Raw genomic sequence first — 23,432 nt, forward strand, 5'->3', positions numbered from 1 at the left:
AGGGACCAGGGTAAACCTGCAGGCTGGGTCCTGACCAACAGTAGGGACCAGGGTAAACCTGCAGGCTGGACCCTGACCAACAGTAGGGACCAGGGTAAACCTGCAGGCTGGGTCCTGACCAACAGTAGGGACCAGGGTAAACCTGCAGGCTGGACCCTGACCAACAGTAGGGACCAGGGTAAACCTGCAGGCTGGGCCCTGACCAACAGTAGGGACCAGGGTAAACCTGCAGGCTGGGTCCTGACCAACAGTAGGGAGCAGGGTAAACCTGCAGGCTGGGCCCTGACCAACAGTAGGGACCAGGGTAAACCTGCAGGCTGGGTCCTGACCAACAGTAGGGACCAGGGTAAACCTGCAGGCTGGGTCCTGACCAACAGTAGGGACCAGGGTAAACCTGCAGGCTGGACCCTGACCAACAGTAGGGACCAGGGTAAACCTGCAGGCTGGGCCCTGACCAACAGTAGGGACCAGGGTAAACCTGCAGGCTGGGTCCTGACCAACAGTAGGGACCAGGGTAAACCTGCAGGCTGGGTCCTGACCAACAGTAGGGACCAGGGTAAACCTGCAGGCTGGGCCCTGACCAACAGTAGGGACCAGGGTAAACCTGCAGGCTGGGTCCTGACCAACAGTAGGGACCAGGGTAAACCTGCAGGCTGGGTCCTGACCAACAGTAGGGACCAGGGTAAACCTGCAGGCTGGGCCCTGACCAACAGTAGGGACCAGGGTAAACCTGCAGGCTGGGTCCTGACCAACAGTAGGGAGCAGGGTAAACCTGCAGACTGGGTCCTGACCAACAGTAGGGACCAGGGTAAACCTGCAGGCTGGGTCCTGACCAACAGTAGGGACCAGGGTAAACCTGCAGGCTGGGTCCTGACCAACAGTAGGGACCAGGGTAAACCTGCAGGCTGGGTCCTGACCAACAGTAGGGACCAGGGTAAACCTGCAGGCTGGGCCCTGACCAGCATCAGCAACAATCCATTAGGTCTTTACCCCAACAGATACGCACGCACGCACGCACGCACGCACGCACACAGTAATTATAAAATCATGTAACTATTGTGGATGAAGACCCTCATGAAAATAAAATAACCCTCATGAACATCAATGTTTTTTAACAACTTATTAAAGTCCACAAACTTTACCCTTAAACAGCTAAGTAAAAACTAACCTGTTTCCATCTAACAGCAGAGAGGAGAATAAACTAGTCTGGTTTCCATCTAACAGCAGAGAGGAGAATAAACTAGTCTGGTTTCCATCTAACAGCAGAGAGGAGAATAAACTAGTCTGGTTTCCATCTAACAGCAGAGAGGAGAATAAACTAGTCTGGTTTCCATCTAACAGCAGAGAGGAGAATAAACTAGTCTGGTTTACATCTAACAGCAGAGAGGAGAATAAACTAGTCTGGTTTCCATCTAACAGCAGAGAGGAGAATAAACTAGTCTGGTTTCCATCTAACAGCAGAGAGGAGAATAAACTAGTCTGGTTTCCATCTAACAGCAGAGAGGAGAATAAACTAGTCTGGTTTCCATCTAACAGCAGAGAGGAGAATAAACTAGTCTGGTTTCCATCTAACAGCAGAGAGGAGAATAAACTAGTCTGGTTTCCATCTAACAGCAGAGAGGAGACTAAACTAGTCTGGTTTCCATCTAACAGCAGAGAGGAGAATAAACTAGTCTGGTTTCCATCTAACAGCAGAGAGGAGAATAAACTAGTCTGGTTTCCATCTAACAGCAGAGAGGAGAATAAACTAGTCTGGTTTACATCTAACAGCAGAGAGGAGAATAAACTAGTCTGGTTTCCATCTAACAGCAGAGAGGAGAATAAACTAGTCTGGTTTCCATCTAACAGCAGAGAGGAGAATAAACTAGTCTGGTTTCCATCTAACAGCAGAGAGGAGAATAAACTAGTCTAGTTTCCATCTAACAGCAGAGAGGAGAATAAACTAGTCTGGTTTCCATCTAACAGCAGAGAGGAGAATAAACTAGTCTGGTTTCCATCTAACAGCAGAGAGGAGAATAAACTAGTCTGGTTTCCATCTAACAGCAGAGAGGAGAATAAACTAGTCTGGTTTCCATCTAACAGCAGAGAGGAGAATAAACTAGTCTGGTTTCCATCTAACAGCAGAGAGGAGAATAAACTAGTCTGGTTTCCATCTAACAGCAGAGAGGAGAATAAACTAGTCTGGTTTCCATCTAACAGCAGAGAGGAGAATAAACTAGTCTGGTTTCCATCTAACAGCAGAGAGGAGAATAAACTAGTCTGGTTTCCATCTAACAGCAGAGAGGAGAATAAACTAGTCTGGTTTCCATCTAACAGCAGAGAGGAGACTAAACTAGCCACTCTCCATTCGCCAGTTCCTGCTCACGCCACATCAATACAGACTAGAGGTCGACCGATTAATCGGAATGGCCGATTTCAAGTTTTCATAACAATCGGAAATCTGTATTTTTGGATACCGATTTGGTCTATTTTATTTTACCACCTTTATTTATCCTTTATTTAACTAGGCAAGTCAGTTAAGAACAAATTCTCATTTTCAACGACGGCCTAGGAACAGTGGGTTAACTGCCTTGTTCAGGGGCAGAACAACAGATTTTTACCTTGTCAGCTCAGGGAATTCAATCTTGCAACCTTACAGTTAACTAGTCCAACGCTCTAACCACCTGATTACATTGCACTCCACGAGGAGACGGCCTATTACGCGAATGCAGTAAGAAGCCAAGGTAAGTTGCTAACTAGCATTAAACTTATCTTATAAAAAACAATCAATCAATCATAATCACTAGTTAACTACACATGGTTGATGATATTACTAGTTTATCTAGCGTTGCCTATAATCGATGCGGTGCGTATCGTTGCTCCAATGTGTACCTAACCGTGAACATCAATGCCTTTCTTAAAATCAACACACAGAAGTATATCTTTTTTAAACCTGCATATTTAGCTAAAAGAAATCCAGGTTAGCAGGCAATATTAACCAGGGGAAATTGTGTCACTTCTCTTGCGTTCATTGAACACAGAGTCAGTGTATATGCAACAGTTTGGGCCACCTAATTTGCCTGAATTTTACGTAACTATGACATAACATTGAAGGTTGTGCAATGTAACAGGAATATTTAGACTAATGGATGCCACCCGTTAGATAAAATACGGAACGGTTCCGTATTTCACTGAAAGAATAAACGTCTTGTTTTCGAGATGATAGTTTCCGGATTCGACCATATTAATGACCTAAGGCTCGTATTTCTGTCTGTTATAATTAAGTCTATGATTTGATAGAGCAGTCTGACTGAGCGGTGGTAGGCAGCAGCAGGCTCGTAAGCATTCATTCAAACAGCACTTTCGTGCGTTTTGCCTGCAGCTCTTTGCAGTGCTTCAAGCATGGAGCTGTTTATGACTTCAAGCCTATCAACTCCCGAGATCAGGCTGGTGTAACCGATATGAAATGGCTAGCTAGGTAGCGGGGTGCGCGCTAATAGCGTTTCAAACGTCACTCGCTCTGAGACTTGGAGTGGTTGTTCCACTTGCTCTGCAAGGGCCGCGGCTTTGTGGAGTGATGGGTAACTTCAAGGGTGGCTGTTGTCGTTGTGTTCCTGGTTCAAGCCCAGAGAGGAGCGAGGAGAGGTACGGAAGCTATGCTATTACACTGGCAATACTAAAGTGCCTATAAGAACATCCAATAGTAAAAGGTTAATGAAATACAAATGGTACAGAGAGAAATAGTCCTATAATTCCTATAATAACTACAACCTAATGTTAGCTTTTTTACATGGCACATATTGCACTTTTACTTTCTTCTCCAACACTTAGTTTTTGCATTATTTAAACCATATTGAACATGTTTCATTATTTATTTGAGGCTAAATTGATTTTATTGATGTATTATATTAAGTTAAAAAGTGTTCATTCAGTATTGTTGTAATTGTCATTATTACAAATATTTTTTTTTTGTAAAAATCGGCCGATTTTAAAATCGGCCGATTAATCGGTATCGGCTTTTTTGGTCCTCCAATAATCAATATCAGTATCGGCATAGAAAAATCATAATTGTTCGACCTCTAATACAGACACACACATTCTCTCTCTCTCTCTCTTTCTTTCTTTCTCTCTGAAAGGTGAGAAAACGACTGCCCTTCTCTCAAGGCCTGTGGCTTCATGGCAGCAATGGCAGGTTATAGGAGCTTTCCTATGGAGACTAATCAACGTGGCGTCACGTCGGAAATGACGGCCTGCCAGGAACCTCGGGTGACACTCAGACAGCGACTCAGAGGATTTACATAGAAACCAGGGCACATAGGGCCAAAAGTAGTGCACTAATTAGGGAATAGGATGCCATTCTGGGGAACAAGCTGTGTGTCCCAGTTCTGGGCTGTTCTGTTTGAGGAATATTCAGAATCTTTAGACAGAATTCATTAACGATGGTAAGAGTGTTGACCTAATTAATATTAAATCACACACAACCAGACACACACACACAACCTGACACGCACAACCAGCCGCACACACACACACACACCGGATGATCTATGGGACTTCAGGTGCAGGTTAATTTCCAACGCAGCCTTGCTGTCTTTTGGTTTTAAAGCAAGAGACAGTAAATGGCTGACAGAACACCACCTCTCTGGTTCAGATCTCTACTGACTGTCTGACAGAACAGCAACTCTCTGGTTCAGATCTCTACTGTCTGTCTGACAGAACAGCACCTCACTGGTTCAGATCTCTACTGACTGTCTGACAGAACCTCTCTGGTTCAGTTCTCTACTGTCTGTCTGACAGAACACCACCTCTCTGGTTCAGATCTCTACTGACAGAACACCCCCTCTCTGGTTCAGATCTCTACTGTCTGTCTGACAGAACAGCACCTCTCTGGTTCAGATCTCTACTGACAGAACAGCACCTCTCTGGTTCAGATCTCTACTGTCTGTCTGACAGAACCTCTCTGGTTCAGATCTCTACTGTCTGTCTGACAGAACACCACCTCTCTGGTTCAGATCTCTACTGACAGAACAGCACCTCTCTGGCTCAGATCTCTACTTACTGTCTGACAGAACAGCACCTCTCTGGTTCAGTTCTCTACTGACTGTCTGACAGAACACCCCCTCTTTGGTTCAGATCTCTACTGTCTGTCTGACAGAACACCACCTCTCTGGTTCAGATCTCTACTGACAGAACAGCACCTCTCTGGTTCAGATCTCTACTGACTGTCTGACAGAACAGCACCTCTCTGGTTCAGTTCTCTACTGTCTGTCTGACAGAACACCACCTCTCTGGTTCAGATCTCTACTGACAGAACAGCACCTCTCTGGCTCAGATCTCTACTTACTGTCTGACAGAACACCACCTCTCTGGTTCAGATCTCTACTGACTGTCTGACAGAACACCACCTCTCTGGTTCAGATCTCTACTGACAGAACAGCACCTCTCTGGTTCAGATCTATACTGTCTGTCTGACAGAACACCACCTCTCTGGTTCAGATCTCTACTGACAGAACAGCACCTCTCTGGTTCAGATCTCTACTGACTGTCTGACAGAACACCACCTCTCTGGTTCAGATCTCTACTGACAAAACAGCACCTCTCTGGTTCAGTTCTCTACTGTCTGTCTGACAGAACACCACCTCTCTGGTTCAGATCTCTACTGACAGAACAGCACCTCTCTGGTTCAGATCTCTACTGACTGTCTGACAGAACACCACCTCTCTGGTTCAGACCTCTACTGACTGTCTGACAGAACAGCACCTCTCTGGTTCAGATCTCTACTGACAGAACAGCACCTCACTGGTTCAGATCTCTACTGTCTGTCTGACAGAACACCACCTCTCTGGTTCAGATCTCTACTGACAGAACACCACCTCTCTGGTTCAGATCTCTACTGTCTGTCTGACAGAACACCACCTCTCTGGTTCAGATCTCTACTGTCTGTCTGACAGAACACCACCTCTCTGGTTCAGATCTCTACTGTCTGTCTGACAGAACACCACCTATCTGGTTCAGATCTCTACTGACTGTCTGACAGAACACCACCTATCTGGTTCAGATCTCTACTGACTGTCTGACAGAACACCACCTCTCTGGTTCAGATCTCTACTGTCTGTCTGACAGAACACCACCTCTCTGGTTCAGATCTCTACTGACAGAACAGCACCTCACTGGTTCAGATCTCTACTGACTGTCTGACAGAACACCACCTCTCTGGTTCAGATCTCTACTGACAGAACACCACCTCTCTGGTTCAGATCTCTACTGACTGTCTGACAGAACCTCTCTGGTTCAGATCTCTACTGACTGTCTGACAGAACACCACCTCTCTGGTTCAGATCTCTACTGACTGTCTGACAGAACACCACCTCTCTGGTTCAGATCTCTACTGTCTGTCTGACAGAACACCACCTCTCTGGTTCAGATCTCTACTGACAGAACAGCACCTCTCTGGTTCAGATCTCTATACTGTCTGTCTGACAGAACACCACCTCTCTGGTTCAGATCTCTACTGTCTGTCTGACAGAACACCACCTCTCTGGTTCAGATCTCTACTGACAGAACAGCACCTCACTGGTTCAGATCTCTACTGACTGTCTGACAGAACACCCCCTCTCTGGTTCAGATCTCTACTGACAGAACAGCACCTCTCTGGTTCAGATCTCTACTGTCTGTCTGACAGAACACCACCTCTCTGGTTCAGATCTCTACTGACTGTCTGACAGAACACCCCCTCTCTGGTTCAGATCTCTACTGACAGAACAGCACCTCTCTGGTTCAGATCTCTACTGACTGTCTGACAGAACAGCAACTCTCTGGTTCAGATCTCTACTGTCTGTCTGACAGAACAGCACCTCACTGGTTCAGATCTCTACTGACTGTCTGACAGAACCTCTCTGGTTCAGTTCTCTACTGTCTGTCTGACAGAACACCACCTCTCTGGTTCAGATCTCTACTGACAGAACACCCCCTCTCTGGTTCAGATCTCTACTGTCTGTCTGACAGAACAGCACCTCTCTGGTTCAGATCTCTACTGACAGAACAGCACCTCTCTGGTTCAGATCTCTACTGTCTGTCTGACAGAACCTCTCTGGTTCAGATCTCTACTGTCTGTCTGACAGAACACCACCTCTCTGGTTCAGATCTCTACTGACAGAACAGCACCTCTCTGGCTCAGATCTCTACTTACTGTCTGACAGAACAGCACCTCTCTGGTTCAGTTCTCTACTGACTGTCTGACAGAACACCCCCTCTTTGGTTCAGATCTCTACTGTCTGTCTGACAGAACACCACCTCTCTGGTTCAGATCTCTACTGACAGAACAGCACCTCTCTGGTTCAGATCTCTACTGACTGTCTGACAGAACAGCACCTCTCTGGTTCAGTTCTCTACTGTCTGTCTGACAGAACACCACCTCTCTGGTTCAGATCTCTACTGACAGAACAGCACCTCTCTGGCTCAGATCTCTACTTACTGTCTGACAGAACACCACCTCTCTGGTTCAGATCTCTACTGACTGTCTGACAGAACACCACCTCTCTGGTTCAGATCTCTACTGACAGAACAGCACCTCTCTGGTTCAGATCTATACTGTCTGTCTGACAGAACACCACCTCTCTGGTTCAGATCTCTACTGACAGAACAGCACCTCTCTGGTTCAGATCTCTACTGACTGTCTGACAGAACACCACCTCTCTGGTTCAGATCTCTACTGACAAAACAGCACCTCTCTGGTTCAGTTCTCTACTGTCTGTCTGACAGAACACCACCTCTCTGGTTCAGATCTCTACTGACAGAACAGCACCTCTCTGGTTCAGATCTCTACTGACTGTCTGACAGAACACCACCTCTCTGGTTCAGACCTCTACTGACTGTCTGACAGAACAGCACCTCTCTGGTTCAGATCTCTACTGACAGAACAGCACCTCACTGGTTCAGATCTCTACTGTCTGTCTGACAGAACACCACCTCTCTGGTTCAGATCTCTACTGACAGAACACCACCTCTCTGGTTCAGATCTCTACTGTCTGTCTGACAGAACACCACCTCTCTGGTTCAGATCTCTACTGTCTGTCTGACAGAACACCACCTCTCTGGTTCAGATCTCTACTGTCTGTCTGACAGAACACCACCTATCTGGTTCAGATCTCTACTGACTGTCTGACAGAACACCACCTATCTGGTTCAGATCTCTACTGACTGTCTGACAGAACACCACCTCTCTGGTTCAGATCTCTACTGTCTGTCTGACAGAACACCACCTCTCTGGTTCAGATCTCTACTGACAGAACAGCACCTCACTGGTTCAGATCTCTACTGACTGTCTGACAGAACACCACCTCTCTGGTTCAGATCTCTACTGACAGAACACCACCTCTCTGGTTCAGATCTCTACTGACTGTCTGACAGAACCTCTCTGGTTCAGATCTCTACTGACTGTCTGACAGAACACCACCTCTCTGGTTCAGATCTCTACTGACTGTCTGACAGAACACCACCTCTCTGGTTCAGATCTCTACTGTCTGTCTGACAGAACACCACCTCTCTGGTTCAGATCTCTACTGACAGAACAGCACCTCTCTGGTTCAGATCTCTATACTGTCTGTCTGACAGAACACCACCTCTCTGGTTCAGATCTCTACTGTCTGTCTGACAGAACACCACCTCTCTGGTTCAGATCTCTACTGACAGAACAGCACCTCACTGGTTCAGATCTCTACTGACTGTCTGACAGAACACCCCCTCTCTGGTTCAGATCTCTACTGACAGAACAGCACCTCTCTGGTTCAGATCTCTACTGTCTGTCTGACAGAACACCACCTCTCTGGTTCAGATCTCTACTGACTGTCTGACAGAACACCCCCTCTCTGGTTCAGATCTCTACTGACAGAACAGCACCTCTCTGGTTCAGATCTCTACTGTCTGTCTGACAGAACACCACCTCTCTGGTTCAGATCTCTACTGACAGAACACCACCTCTCTGGTTCAGATCTCTACTGACAGAACAGCACCTCTCTGGTTCAGATCTCTATACTGTCTGTCTGACAGAACACCACCTCTCTGGTTCAGATCTCTACTGACTGTCTGACAGAACACCACCTCTCTGGTTCAGATCTCTACTGACAGAACAGCACCTCTCTGGTTCAGATCTCTACTGACTGTCTGACAGAACACCCCCTCTCTGGTTCGGATCTCTACTGACTGTCTGACAGAACAGCACCTCTCTGGTTCAGATCTCAACTGACTAGGTGACTGTGCAGTCTAGGTGACTGAGCTGACTGAGTGGATTCCACTTAAGGGCAGAAGCACCTCCGTACCTTCATCTGATTGACAGAGAGAGAAAGGGAGAGAGACAGAGGGAGAGAGAGAGAGAGAGAGGGAGAGCGAGAGAGACCGAGGCAGAGGGAGAGAGGCAGAGGGAGAGAGACAGAGGGCGAGATGGAGACAGAGGGAGAGGGAGGGAGAGAGACAGGGGGAGAGAGAGAGAGAGAGAGAGAGAGAGAGAGAGAGAGAGACAGAGGGAGAGAGAGAGAGAGAGAGGGAGAGAGAGAGAGGGAGACAGAGGGAGAGAGAGACAGAGGGAGAGAGAGACAGAGGGAGAGGGACGAGAGACAGAGGGAGAGAGACAGAGGGACGAGAGACAGAGGGAGAGAGACAGAGGGAGAGAGACAGAGGGAGAGAGACAGAGGGAGAGAGACAGAGGGAGAGAGACAGAGGGAGAGAGACAGAGGGAGAGAGACAGAGGGAGAGAGACAGAGGGAGAGAGAAATGACAGAGAGCTGGAAGTGATAGAGACACCATGATCCAGCAGGGCATGATGCTAGCCTGAGATAACTTCAGAGAGGCCACTTCAGATTGGACAGCACCGGTCTGTCTGTGTACCAGTCCTGTTGTAAAATCTGATCCGACGAGCCTCCGGCTCTGTATCGCTATAGAGGCATTCTAAACCTACTGTATGCTAAACCTACTGTATGCTAAACCTACTGTATGCTAAACCTACTGTAGCACCAACTCTCTCCCACAACTTACCATGCATGCAGTACGAGATCACATATAACACACTCACACGCTCTCTCCCACACAGCTTACCATGCATGCAGTATGAGATCACATATAACACACTCACACACACACACTACCATGCATGCAGTACTAGATCGCATATAACACACTCACACACACACACTACCATGCATGCAGTACGAGATCGCATATAACACACACACACGCTCTCTCGCTCTCTCACACACACATCCCACAGACGCACTTACAGACACATCACCTATACACACGCACACAAATACACACAAATACACACACGCACACAGTCATGTGTGGAGCTCCATACCCATTTACCAAAAGCAGCCGAGCATCTTCAAGCAGACAGGCGAGCGGTGACAAATATAGGACCTACCTCATGCAGCTGGTGCAGCAGAAAGCAGTCTCCTCACGACCCCACAGCAGCCTGAGAGAGAAAAGAAGGCAGGGAGGGAGACATGATGACATCACAGTGTTTATATCCCCTCCCCTCCTAAAAGAGCCTGGCGGAGCATACGCTTCAGTCCATCACAGACGGAGTGTCCTAGTCGGAGTGTCCTAGACGGAGTGACCTAGTCGCGTGTGATTGCGCGCGTGGTTCTACAAGTGTGTGTGGGTTCTACAGTTTTTAATCTCCTCCGTGCCAGTGGGCTCCATGAGGCGTGTCCTTTGGCCCACCTCCAGAACCCATTCCTTAATCCCATTGGACATGCTTTATTAGTCGCAGGGCCAATTAAAATGTCCATCTGGTGGTCAATCTGAACCACACAGACAGACTGGTCTTGGGAGGAGAGGAGAGGAAGAACAGAGTACTATGGTACCTGTGTAGGCTACACTATGAAAGAGAAGAGATGGAGAATAAAATACATTTAACACCAGACGGTGTAGGGTGACAGGGGCCAGGACCCAGGACCCAGGACCCAGGACCCAGGACCCAGGACCCAGGACACAGGACCCAGGACCCAGGACCCAGACCACAAACCACAGAGGGTTAATCTGATGGAGCCCAGGACCCAAACACAAACCAGAGGGTTAATCTGATGGAGCCCAGGACCCGAACACAAACCACAGAGGGTTAATCTGATGGAGCCCAGGACCCAAACACAAACCAGAGGGTTAATCTGATGGAGCCCAGGACCCAAACATAAACCAGAGGGTTAATCTGATGGAGCCCAGGGCCTAAACACAAACCACAGAGGGTTAATCTGATGGAGACCAGGACCCAAACACAAACCAGAGGGTTAATCTGATGGAGCCCAGGACCCAAACATAAACCAGAGGGTTAATCTGATGGAGCCCAGGACCCAAACACAAACCAGGGGGTTAATCTGATGGAGCCCAGGTTACAAACATAAACCAGAGGGTTAATCTGATGGATCCCAGGGCCCAAACATAAACCAGAGGGTTAATCTGATGGAGCCCAGGACCCAAACACAAACCACAGAGGGTTAATCCAGGACCCATGGAGTCATGTCTTGCCACGCTGTGTGGAGTCATGTCTTGTCGTGCTGTGTGGAGTCATGTCTTGTCGTGCTGTGTGGAGTCATGTCGTGTCGTGCTGTGTGGAGTCATGTCGTGTCGTGCTGTGTGGAGTCATGTCTTGTCGTGCTGTGTGGAGTCATGTCTTGTCGCGCTGTGTGGAGTCATGTCTTGTCGTGTTGTGTGGAGTCATGTCTTGCCGCGCTGCCCTGTGTGGAGTCATGTCTTGTCGCGCTGCCCTGTGTGGAGTCATGTCTTGCCGCCCTGTGTGGAGTCATGTCTTGCCGCCCTGTGTGGAGTCATGTCTTGCCGCCCTGTGTGGAGTCATGTCTTGCCGCCCTGTGTGGAGTCATGTCTTGCCGCCCTGTGTGGAGTCATGTCTTGTCGCCCTGTGTGGAGTCATGTCTTGTCGCGCTGTGTGGAGTCACGTCATGTCGCGCTGCCCTGTGTGGAGTCATGTCTTGTCGTGTTGTGTGGAGTCATGTAGTGTCGCGCTGCCCTGTGTGGAGTCATGTCGTGTCGCGCTGTGTGGAGTCATGTCGTGTCGCGCTGTGTGGATTCATGTCGTGTCGCGCTGTGTGGAGTCATGTCATGTCGCGCTGTGTGGAGTCATGTCGTGTCGCGCTGTGTGGAGTCATGTCTTGGTTCACAGTATGTGTGTTCATTTAGGCTATACCATGTTGACATAAAGGAATGGATCGAACCAAAACGACAGGTTCTCTACCTCTCCCTTGTTTTGTGTGTGTGAACAGCACAGTTCCACAGGCCAGACTAACCTAGTTAGTTATTGGTGTTAGCCCACAAGGTGAGCGGAGGCAGCTCTTGCTCTCAGACGGTAATAAATAAGCACACTGGCCTACAAAGGCACATTACTATCAGTCAGACATCAAGTGGAATACTCCCACCTCCTTTTAATTGGACGTTTCAATGTTGCTATGGTAGTCATAAAGCAACATCTAGGCCTATAACCTGGGGGAAGGGAAATGCAGAAGCACTTCCCTGGGGGAAGGATAGCATGCAGAAGCACTTCCCTGGGGGAAGGGAAATGCAGAAGCTGTTGTTTCCAGAGAACTGCACCAGTACAAACCTGACAGCCTACAGAAACCCTCCACTGAGACCTGATAGTGACATAAATTCAATCAACACTAATGTATCAATGAATACGATTTTGTTCGCCTAATTTATACATTGTCGTTATTCTTTGGAATCTTCTTCATATTTATATTATTTACACTTTTCAAAAGCAAAACAAAACAGTAGATTGTAAAACTACTAAGAACACCCGCTGAGGCAGAAGTCCTGTACAGCCTCCACCAACACAAACGTAATCCACGGGGTAGTTGTCTGGAGGAAGCCATTAGGACTGAGGTCTACCTTCAGGTCTTCAGGTTACCTCTCCTCTTACCAGCTCAGTCTCCCCTTCTCTTTCTCTGCCAAACCATGTCCTCATGCTGGGGAGACTGGTGGGTGCTGCTGTAGCTATTAGAAGTAGGAGCAGAGTTGGGTCTGGGTCTCCTGGTTAGCCCGGAAAGCATTGACGACTCGGGCGAGACTGAAACAATAGAGCACGGTCGGTCAGGTGACATAAGAGTTCCGGGGTACGTCACAGTGTCACTCTTACTATGTTCCCAGGGACGGTCCGGGGCTTAGTCCTAGACGGATTAGCCTAACAGGGGTTACGTTCCAAACCGTTCCCATGGAGATGTCCCAACGCCCAGGGACAATTTCCATGAGGCAACTCTAACTGTTGAGGGACCAAGTGGTGCTGTTTTCAGTATTGTTGTTGGTTGGTGTCAACGTGTACTGAATCACAGCCCAGGGACACTTTCCATGAGGCAACTCTAACTGTGGAGGGACCAAGTGGTGCTGTTTTCAGTATTGTTGTTGGTTGGTATCAACGTGTACTGAATCACAGCCCAGGGCTAAAAGGTGGCGGCGCTGGAGAAGTTAAAGAACTCATTTGTTACAGACGGTTTCACACGGTGTCCAACAATGGGAGGAACAATGTGTTTCACAAGAGCAGAAAACAGATGAAGAGATGGTAAATGCAATGAAGACACAGTCAGTGCAAATCCCATGTCGTTTCTGCTGGGCTTTTTAAACACGTTTACTGTGGTAAACACATGACCATCTGTCCAGTCTCCTGGCAACAGAGCCACTTTGGCACCTTTCACTTTAATCTTTTTCTAGAAAACGTGATAACAGCTTATGTCAGACCAACAAAGGCCAGATAAATGATGAGGCAACGGGGAAACTTCTTGATGGGTTTTTTCCACTGTGAGTGAAGCACAGCTTCAAATCGGGCCACGCCCACAGATTTCTACTCAGTGATTCAAGAGCAACAAAGCTTGACTTAATTTAATAAAACAGCTAAGTAATTAAATTAGGGTCAATCAAGAGAGGAGTGGACACGAACGCCAGTCCCCACTGGTCTCTGAACTGAGCTTCCTGAGCCAGGTGCAAATGAAGCTTTAGATGGCCGAGGATAATTTGTCCCCAGAAAACAGAGCTGCTGTTGGCTTTTATTTTCTTATCAGTCGGTTTAAGAGCAACAAGACACTCCTTCAACATTCACTGCAGGGAAATTCCAAGGAAACAGAATTATGCTGAAACGGATTTGACACTTGAAAATGTATGCCAAACAACTGACTTCAAAGTCTAACCAACCATAGAACACTACTCTATACATCATGACTACTATGAAACAATTTACACAGTACATTTATGTTGTATTTTTACATTTCCTGTGAGAACTGTGCAGAGGGTAAACTCTCCCTCTTCTGTTACCACACGTTGTATCTGCACAGTTTGCTGTAAATGTGTGTTTATAAAATGTTCTGTGGAAAGTCCTTGTGCATATGGTTTGTTAAACTTCTAAATCAATTGTTTTTGTTTGGTATACATTTTAAAGTGAAAAAATTATGTTAGCATGGAATAGACCTGCAGCAAACTCATTCAATCTCTGATTCCTGAAGCTGAGACTTGGCTGGGTATCCAATTAGTGGGGGGCTTTTAAGAACCTGCCCAAGTCAGAGAAGAAGTGAAATCCTACAAAGGAGAATCATATCAGCCCGCTGGGCCTTTGTGTTCACTCCATTCACAAAGCAAAAGGGATTTGCTTCACTGGCGGTGAAGTCAAAGCAGTGAGCCATAGTTACAGAATACAGAAGTAGCCTCATTGTCCTGCCCAGTGACAAATCCTTTCTATAGTGAGGTAAGCCCACAATCATCTCTCCCAGGCTTTTAGGGTTGGTCTGATGTCGCTGCTGCAGCAGTGCTGTCAGTCAAACATCTAGCTAACCGATAATATATTCTATCTTTGTACTTCTCATTCCTTTTTCCTGTACTGCATTGCTCCAGTGATTAAAACTGTATACACTCCATGTTGGCAGGGTTCACTGGGGCACACCTCTGAGGTCACGCCCGGTGTGTAGGCCCTAAAGCGGGGCTATATTTAGTGCCGTAATCCTGTCTGTGCAACACGGAGGCCCGACGTAATAATGGTTTAGGGTGGACGAGGGAACCCTGCCTTGGAGCAGGATTTCAGGCAGCTGAGAATGCCAGCTGTGCAGGGGAGTCCGACTACTGGGTCACTGCGCTGCAGAGACGCCACGCCCCATGGGCCTCGTCATGATCCCATCCTTCTGGAGCTCTGGGGAAGACCTTCCTAAAATGTCTCCTTCATCCAGGACAATGGCCTTCAAAAGGTGCTTCAACTAGATGAACTTTTACCTGTAGTTTCTATATTAAAACAAACAGTCTACAATCCGTTTCAGTGGGTTTCTTTCTTGGTCGGATCTGAGCTAATGGGATGGAAACAAGAGTCCAGACTATTCCAGACACAATCCTCCTACATTTTATGAGACGGGGAGCAGGTTTTAATGAGACGGGGAGCAGGTTTTAATGAGACGGGGAGCAGGTTTTAATGAGACGGGGAGCAGGTTTTAATGAGACGGGGAGCAGGTTTTAATGAGACGGGGAGCAGGTTTTAATGAGACGGGGAGCGGGTTTTAATGAGACGGGGAGCGGGTTTTAATGAGACGGGGAGCAGGTTTTAATGAGACGGGAGCGGGTTTTAATGAGACGGGGAGCGGGTTTTAATGAGACGGGAAGCAGGTTTTAAAGAGACGGGAGCAGGTTTTAATGAGACGGGGAGCAGGTTTTTATGAGACGGGGAGCAGGTTTTTATGAGACGGGGAGCAGGTTTTAATGAGACGGGAGCAGGTTTTAATGAGACGGGGAGCAGGTTTTAATGAGACGGGAGCAGGTTTTAATGAGACGGGAGCGGGTTTTAATGAGACGGGAGCGGGTTTTAATGAGACGGGGAGCGGGTTTTAATGAGACGGGGAGCGGGTTTTAATGAGACGGGAGCGGTTTTAATGAGACGGGGAGCGGGTTTTAATGAGACGGGAGCAGGTTTTAATGAGACGGGAGCAGGTTTTAATGAGACGGGAGCAGGTTTTAATGAGACGGGGAGCGGGTTTTAATGAGACGGGGAGCGGGTTTTAATGAGACGGGGAGCGGGTTTTAATGAGACGGGGAGCAGGTTTTAATGAGACGGGGAGCGGGTTTTAATGAGACAGGGAGCAGGTTTTAATGAGACGGGTGCAGGTTTTAATGAGACGGGAGCAGGTTTTAATGAGACGGGAGCAGGTTTTAATGAGACGGGAGCAGGTTTTAATGAGACGGGGAGCGGGTTTTAATGAGACGGGGAGCGGGTTTTAATGAGACGGGGAGCGGGTTTTAATGAGACGGGGAGCAGGTTTTAATGAGACGGGAGCAGGTTTTAATGAGACGGGAGCGGGTTTTAATGAGACAGGGAGCGGGTTTTAATGAGACGGGGAGCGGGTTTTAATGAGACGGGGAGCAGGTTTTAATGAGACGGGGAGTAGGTGTTAATGAGACGGGAGCGGGTTTTTATGAGGCGGGGAGCGGGTTTTAATGAGACGGGGAGCAGGTTATGAGACGGGAGCGGGTTTTAATGAGACGGGGAGCGGGTTTTAATGAGACGGGGAGCAGGTTATGAGACGGGAGCGGGTTTTAATGAGACGGGGAGCGGGTTTTAATGAGACGGGGAGCGGGTTTTAATGAGATGGGAGCGGGTTTTAATGAGATGGGGAGCAGGTTTTAATGAGACGGGAGCGGGTTTTTATGAGACAAAAGGAGGCTTTTTATGAGACAGGAGTGGGTTTTGAACTTCACAGCTAATCTGGGGGATTTATGCAACAAATCAGCTTATTTCAAAGAGGTGTAAAATGCATTAGAAACCAGTTCAACACTGTTGAACACTACAGCTCAGCCCGCCCTAACACACAGACTATGAATGACACTATCCAATACATCTAGTGAGGCGTAGCATTTAGCAGTGTTGGAACACAAAGACTTACAGCACAATTCACAAATACCTTGGGATAAAGGAAACTTGCTAACAAGACATTTTGACTGTAAAGGGAGAAAACTATAATTGCTTTAGCCATTAGTCTCTCTTAATGCCAACGTCAGCATCAGCTGTCAAGGTGAAGAAGAGGAAAAAGACCAGACTGATAGTCTCTTCGTTCTCACATGCTTTATAAGCCTCTAGCTAATAGGCAGCTGTGCTAGCTGTCATTGACGTGTAGTTAGAAAGGGAAGGGAAAGGGGCCCCTTGTCAGCTGTACAACTGAAGGCCTTCAACTGAAATGTGTCTTCCGCATTTAACCCAGAAGGTGTAGTATTTCATTCAGCATCTCTAATGGACTTGGACGTAACGTGAGAAAGGATGACATTTTTACCTTTTTATTTAACTAGACAAGTCAGTTAAGAACAAATTCTTATTTTCAATGACGGCCTAGGAACAGTGGGTTAACTGGTCTAGGAACATGGACTATGTGCCTGTTCAGGGGCAGAACGACAGATTTGTACCTTGTCAGTTCGGGGATTTGAACTTGCAACCTTACGGTTGCAAGTTCAACGCACTAACCACTAGGCTACCCTGCCATCCCACATGCTGAGTGTGTGTTATTACTTTATGAATCATGAGGCGCTAGACGTCATGAGGCCTCTCCACTAGGACTCTCCACTAGGCCCCTACACAGCAGGGTACAGTAACCAAGAGCCGCTCCATGTTCCCAAGAATAGTTAAAGGAACCATCTGTGGTTGCAGCACTGTCTCCCCGGGGAACAGTCAATTGGGTGCACAATCCTGATTAGGTTTTCCTTAATATCTAAATATATCTAAGGATATGCTCTGGAGGAGTGACCAGGACAAGCCCTGAGGATGACTAGCTGGGCCAATGATCTCCAAGGGCCAGGCGGAGCCCTCGTCTATAGTGAATGTGAGTGTGTGTGTGTGTGTGTGTATACCTATACTGCTGGGGTAAAAAAAAAACTGGTGTTAAGCTGGTGTTAATTAAACGTCTGTACTTTGGATTTGTTTGAACTCCAGGTGCAAATTGTAATTTGTTCAGGTAAGAAAGCAGATGGGTTGAAAGATTTTTCAAAGCCAGTCACACAATATTAGGATATTCCTACTAAAGACGTGTGCATTGCATCAGTGATGATTTGAATTGAAGTCCATTTAGACTTCAGTGCAACACCAGCCTCCAGCAGTGACAAGGCTACTGGTGGCTGTGGCTATTGGAAGCCCTTCAGATCCCAGGCACAGAGGAAAGCCTGAGACAACCATTACACTGAACCAGCTATTTGTCTACATAGCACTCAGTCACCCAAATCACAGGCCAGACTCGACCCCGTCCATCCATTACACTCTGCAGTGGTGTCGTTTCCATGACCATCAGCCTCCAGGGTGTGTGTGACTCAGCATTAGAGCTCTGTTACCAAGGCTGGGCTTCAACCCTGGCAGGAAGCAATATCAACACAGTGTACAGATACTGAGTGTGGACGTTTTAAATGTCCTCTGCATTTAGGCCTAGTGTCTTAATATTACAATGAACAGAAGATCATTACAAGCCACGTGGATTCAGGTGGACAGACTAGAAGAGACATTATTTCATATGGAATTGTTGGAAAAGTTCAACATTGGTACTGTACCCCTCTTATGTTTTGTTAAAACTGCATTGTTGGTTAAGGGCTTGTAGTAAGCATTTTACTATAAAGTATACACCTGTTGTATTCAGCGCCTGTGACAAATACAATTGTATTTTATTTGATTGTCTTTAGCAGGATACTGTACTGTATGTCATAGCCCAATGACTGCTAGCAAGGATGTTTTTTAAACCAAAATTATTAGTCTATTCACTCATTTCTATGGCCTTTTGAATCCAGCGAACTCCAGAAAGCCATGTGATTTGACAGTCTTAAAAGGTGCAATATGCAGAAACAGCTCCGCCATTTCTTGGTTGCTAAAATTGGAATAGTTTGCCTAATTTCAGCAGCTTTAAAGGGATACTTCGGAATTTTGGCATTTTTGTGTCTCTGCGTCCATTATGAAGGAAGTTAGAGGTAGTTTCGAGAGCCAATGCTAACTTGCGTTAGTGTAATGACAAAGTCTATCAGATATGATAGACTTCCAGTCATTGCGTTAGCACTAGTGAGCAACTGCCTTCAAACTGCACGCAGAAACATAAAAACGGTATCCAACGAAATCCTGAAGTATCCCTTTCAAGAGATAGGTCATGACTGGTTGCAAGCAGGCAATCTCCTCTACCAGTAATGTGAAGGACATCCGTCTGACTCTGAAAGCATTAGGCAGCTATTCCAGTCATCCTCGGAAATACAAACACATTGTTTATCATTGGCTTAGTGCGCTCCTCTGTTATAAGCCAATGATACAAGCAGTGAGGTTACGCCCAGGGCATCCATCCATCACCGTGGAGACCAGTGAGGAGATCAGTAACAGTGACTGGGGAGAGGAGACTTCCTTCTCTGTGTCGTTGCTCAGAGAGATTTCCTACCATGAGAGTAATGTCATTGTGTGCCGAGTCATTTAATGTTTGCGGTCATTTGAATGCATAGCTTTTTAAAATGTGTTTATTTATGGCAGTAGAAGGCAGGCCTCCAGACATCACAATTACATTCGGGAGCAAGATTATTCATGCTGAGACAAAATGAGGGTGTTAGCCATGTTAATGAAATCAATTCTTAATGCCAACATGTAGCGCCACGCGACAGTGTAGTCGAATGGAATCAAATCAGAGAAGAAACCAGAAGGACAGACAGTTTACACAGGCTTTCAAGTCCAATGATCTGGTAACAGTACAATTACACATTAATAACATGTATTTTTAACATTGGACAGAGTCTGTTTGATTACATGTGAATGATAGTCTTTTTTCTACTATGTATTTCTACAGAGTCGTAGTAGTTGAACTAGGCTTCTGTAGGCTAATTGCGAAGTATCTTGGTCAGAATATTTTTTAGAGATGTTGCTATAGTAATTCAACCTTGTTTTTCCTGGTGCGCTATAATCTCTCGTGGACAGAATACGTAACATAAATGGTATCTGACACAATTACGTAAAATTGTAGTTTTTGGTTTTGGAAATGAAGTGCACTATGACCTAAACAGTAGCTGGCCTTGTCAGGGAGCAATGTTTACATTGTTTACCATGGTGCTGCTATCACCTATTGGAATGCCAATAGGCTTTATGGCTGAGATATCTACACCAGCCTGGGCTGTGAAGTGAGACAGAGGCCGGATGTTGTCTTTCTCAAGGGGGGAGAATCTATACAGGTTGGGAACAGGGAGTCACACAACACCTTGGGGGTTGGTAGCTCAGGTGGCCTTGTGTTTACTCTCACTGTAGGAAATCTCTCTGAGCAACGACACAGCTACACACCACAACCAGCAAACCTGATCATGTGCAGTTTACTGAAACCAGAGTGGGACTAAAGCACAGCCAGCTCCACAGCATGTCAGAATCCCATCTTAACAGGTAAATAAAAAGGCCTACGTGGAAATGGATCAAGACACGCCACAGACATCCCAGAGCTGAGCAACAGTACACTGGCCATGAGCTGCAGGCCTAGTTTGAGGGGCGAATGGAAACTATATTTGGCAGGCAAATGACCTGCAAGGCCCTGAGCCTGAGCCTGTGACTGAGGGTGTAGTCTACACCTCATCACTCAAATGACGAATGTTTCCTATCTGGGTGAGATGATGATTACCCTGCATTGACATGCAAATCTGTCAAGAATGGAAAACATGGAAATATGTGGTCCCCAATTTAGGCTAGGCTACCAGTCCACTCAGCCTGAATCCTTAGAGAGTCCCAGTCTAGGCTAGGCTACCAGTCCACTCAGCCTGAATCCTTAGGGAGTCCCAGTCTAGGCTAGGCTACCAGTCCATTCAGCCTGAATCCTTAGGGCGTCCCAATTTAGGCTACCAGTCCACTCAGCCTGAATCCTTAGGGAGTCCCAGTCTAGGCTAGGCTACCAATCCAATCAGTCTGAATCCTTAGGGAGTCCCAGTCTAGGCTAGGCTACCAGTCCACTCAGCCTGAATCAATCAGCCTGAATCCTTAGGGAGTGCCAGTCTAGGCTAGGAGTCAGCCCCTTAGGGAGTCCCAGTCTAGGCTAGGCTACCAGTCCACTCAGCCTGAATCCTTAGGGAGTCCCAGTCTAGGCTAGGCTACCAGTCCACTCAGCCTGAATCCTTAGGGAGTCCCAGAATCATTAGGCTAGGCTACCAGTCCAATCAGCCTGAATCCTTAGTCCACTCAGCCTGAATCCTTAGGGAGTCCCAGTCTAGGCTAGGCTACCAGTCCAATCAGCCTGAATCCTTAGGGAGTCCCAGGCTAGACTACCAGTCCACTCAGCCTGAATCCTTAGGGAGTCCCAGTCTAGGCTAGGCTACCAGTCCACTCAGCCTGAATCCTTAGGGAGTCCCAGTCTAGGCTAGGCTATCAGTCCAATCAGCCTGAATCCTTAGGGAGTCCAAGGCTAGGCTATCAGTCCAATCAGCCTGAATCCTTAGGGAGTCCCAGTCTAGGCTAGGCTACCAGTCCAATCAGCCTGAATCCTTAGGGAGTCCCAGGCTAGGCTATCAGTCCACTCAGCCTGAATCCTTAGGGAGTCCAAGGCTAGGCTACCAGTCCAATCAGCCTGAATCCTTAGGGAGTCCCAGGCTAGGCTACCAGTCCAATCAGCCTGAATCATTAAGAGTCGTCTAGTATTTGCCTCAAATAGGAGCCTTTTTAGGAGGTGATAGTACTTTGATAGAGTGCTTTATAATAGTACAGTTGAACCTCAATATATCCTCTAAAAACAAAGGTATATTTCTAATTGGTTGATTTTCAAGGAAGGACTAGATCATCTTTGACAACTAGACTAATGGGAAATCATTTCAACTGCTTTTCTGAACCAGTGCTAGACTTGGGCCGGAGCACCGACACCTCAATTTGTCTACTGCTGGAGTTCCTGTTCCTCTTTTAGAATATTCACTCAAAAGTTTCACCTAAATAAAAACAGTATCGGCAAACAAAATAAATACGGGCACCTATTTCAGTCCAAGTCAACCACTGAGTATAACCCTGGTTTTAGTCGGCTCACTATACTGTAGCTTCAATTGCCTACACAATTTGTCTGGTGATGTATGCCTTCAGTGTCCCGTTATGAAAAGAGGGTGCAGAGCATGTTATTGTAGAGCTATGTCTCATGGTGGGGTGTCATGTTACTGAGCTCTTCATATCAAGTGAGAGTTGTAACATAATATCTGATCGGGCCTGGGCTTGCTGACATAACCCGACCGCAGGATCTCAGTGTAACGTGAAGTCAGCTCAGGGTTGATGTTTTGGACAGCTTTCACAGCACAACGTTGGCTAACAAACAAGAACCAAGCCCTGTGACTTGTATTTCAATATCTGAACATGTTTTAACTGAAGACGCAAAAAATAATTGCAGACATATTGTAAAATGTTTCCGTGTTTGTTTCCCATTCCCTTTCCTTTAATGGAGAGCAATTATATAATTTCCCTCCCAATGCTTCAGTCACTGCATTCAAAAGATAACAGCAAAATATTTTACTTTTTTTTGACAAAGTGAAGAGAATCAACGTATATTTTACTGTTATATTTTAGCCTGACAATTCATCTCAGTCGCAACGTAGGCCTTCTTGTCACACAACTAGGCTATATCTACTGTAGTCATGCTGATCACGCACGTCTGCATTCAGAGTGCTCTGTCACCTAAGCTAATACAAATGTATGCTGCCTTGACATAGCCACCTAGCCTGCGATTGAAATACTCGGAGAGCATCATCGATTCCGTTGCCATTTACATGTAACGTTATCAGATGAAAACAAGCGAGCTGGTTGGATCCTGTTCATTGCCCTATCATCTATTACATAACCCCCACCAGGCTAGCTAAATAATGAAGTCAGTTAGCATTCTAGCTAACTAGCCAGGATAATTTCTAGTTAGTAACATTGACGTTGATAAGCATACAGTTAACAACTCCATAGCCAACACTGATGTCAACAACTATATCTAACTTGCTAACGAACTATCTGGCTGGTGTGGGTTAGCACCCAAGCAGAACAGAGCGGAACCATTCAATTTTGTCGCATTCAGAAGTGTCACCCTCCGATCCGTGTCTCTTTTCACACTCGCATAATTAACATCCATAGAAAGGTAACGTTAGCTCTCCAGTCCTTACCTTGTTTGGTTCAGATGGCTTATCTGGTACCATCCACTGTTAGTTTGACTGTTGCAACTTCCTTATGATGTAATGTTTTTTTTCGTTCGCTAGCTAAGAAGAACTGCAGAAATAGCTAACGTTAGCTTACACACTCCATCATTTCACACTCGATAAGGAGTCAGGATAGCTGCCTGCTATCACAGGTTTGCAACATATACATATGGTTTTCTAGAAATTGCTTAATTAGTTGATGGAACGGATCAGTTTCTAAAACAGTTTTTTTTACATGTATTTTAGAGTCTATATAAAAGCTCTGAAATCCTGTTCGTAGCCTTCCTTCTTGTGAGTGCGAATGTTGAATC

At 46.6% G+C, this 23,432-nt stretch overlaps 1 protein-coding gene across 4 annotated transcripts in view; it reads right to left on the reverse strand.

The window, feature by feature from the left end:
• The window catches only part of LOC139392699 (oxysterol-binding protein-related protein 8-like), a 151,755-nt gene extending 128,323 nt beyond the window's left edge, over positions 1–23,432 (reverse strand). For 2 of the 4 annotated variants that reach the window (XM_071140872.1, XM_071140871.1), the window contains exons 1-2: positions 23,089–23,418; positions 10,394–10,444 (exon numbers count right to left, since the gene is read on the reverse strand). The gene's annotated coding sequence lies outside the window, so the exon portion shown is untranslated. Of the gene's footprint in view, positions 1–10,393; positions 10,447–23,088 lie in introns of those variants that run through there. The other 2 variants (XM_071140874.1, XM_071140873.1) reach the window with 2 other exon arrangements.

Source organism: Oncorhynchus clarkii, chromosome 33 (assembly GCF_045791955.1).
Source record: "Oncorhynchus clarkii lewisi isolate Uvic-CL-2024 chromosome 33, UVic_Ocla_1.0, whole genome shotgun sequence".
NCBI classification, from domain to species: Eukaryota; Metazoa; Chordata; class Actinopteri; order Salmoniformes; family Salmonidae; genus Oncorhynchus; species Oncorhynchus clarkii.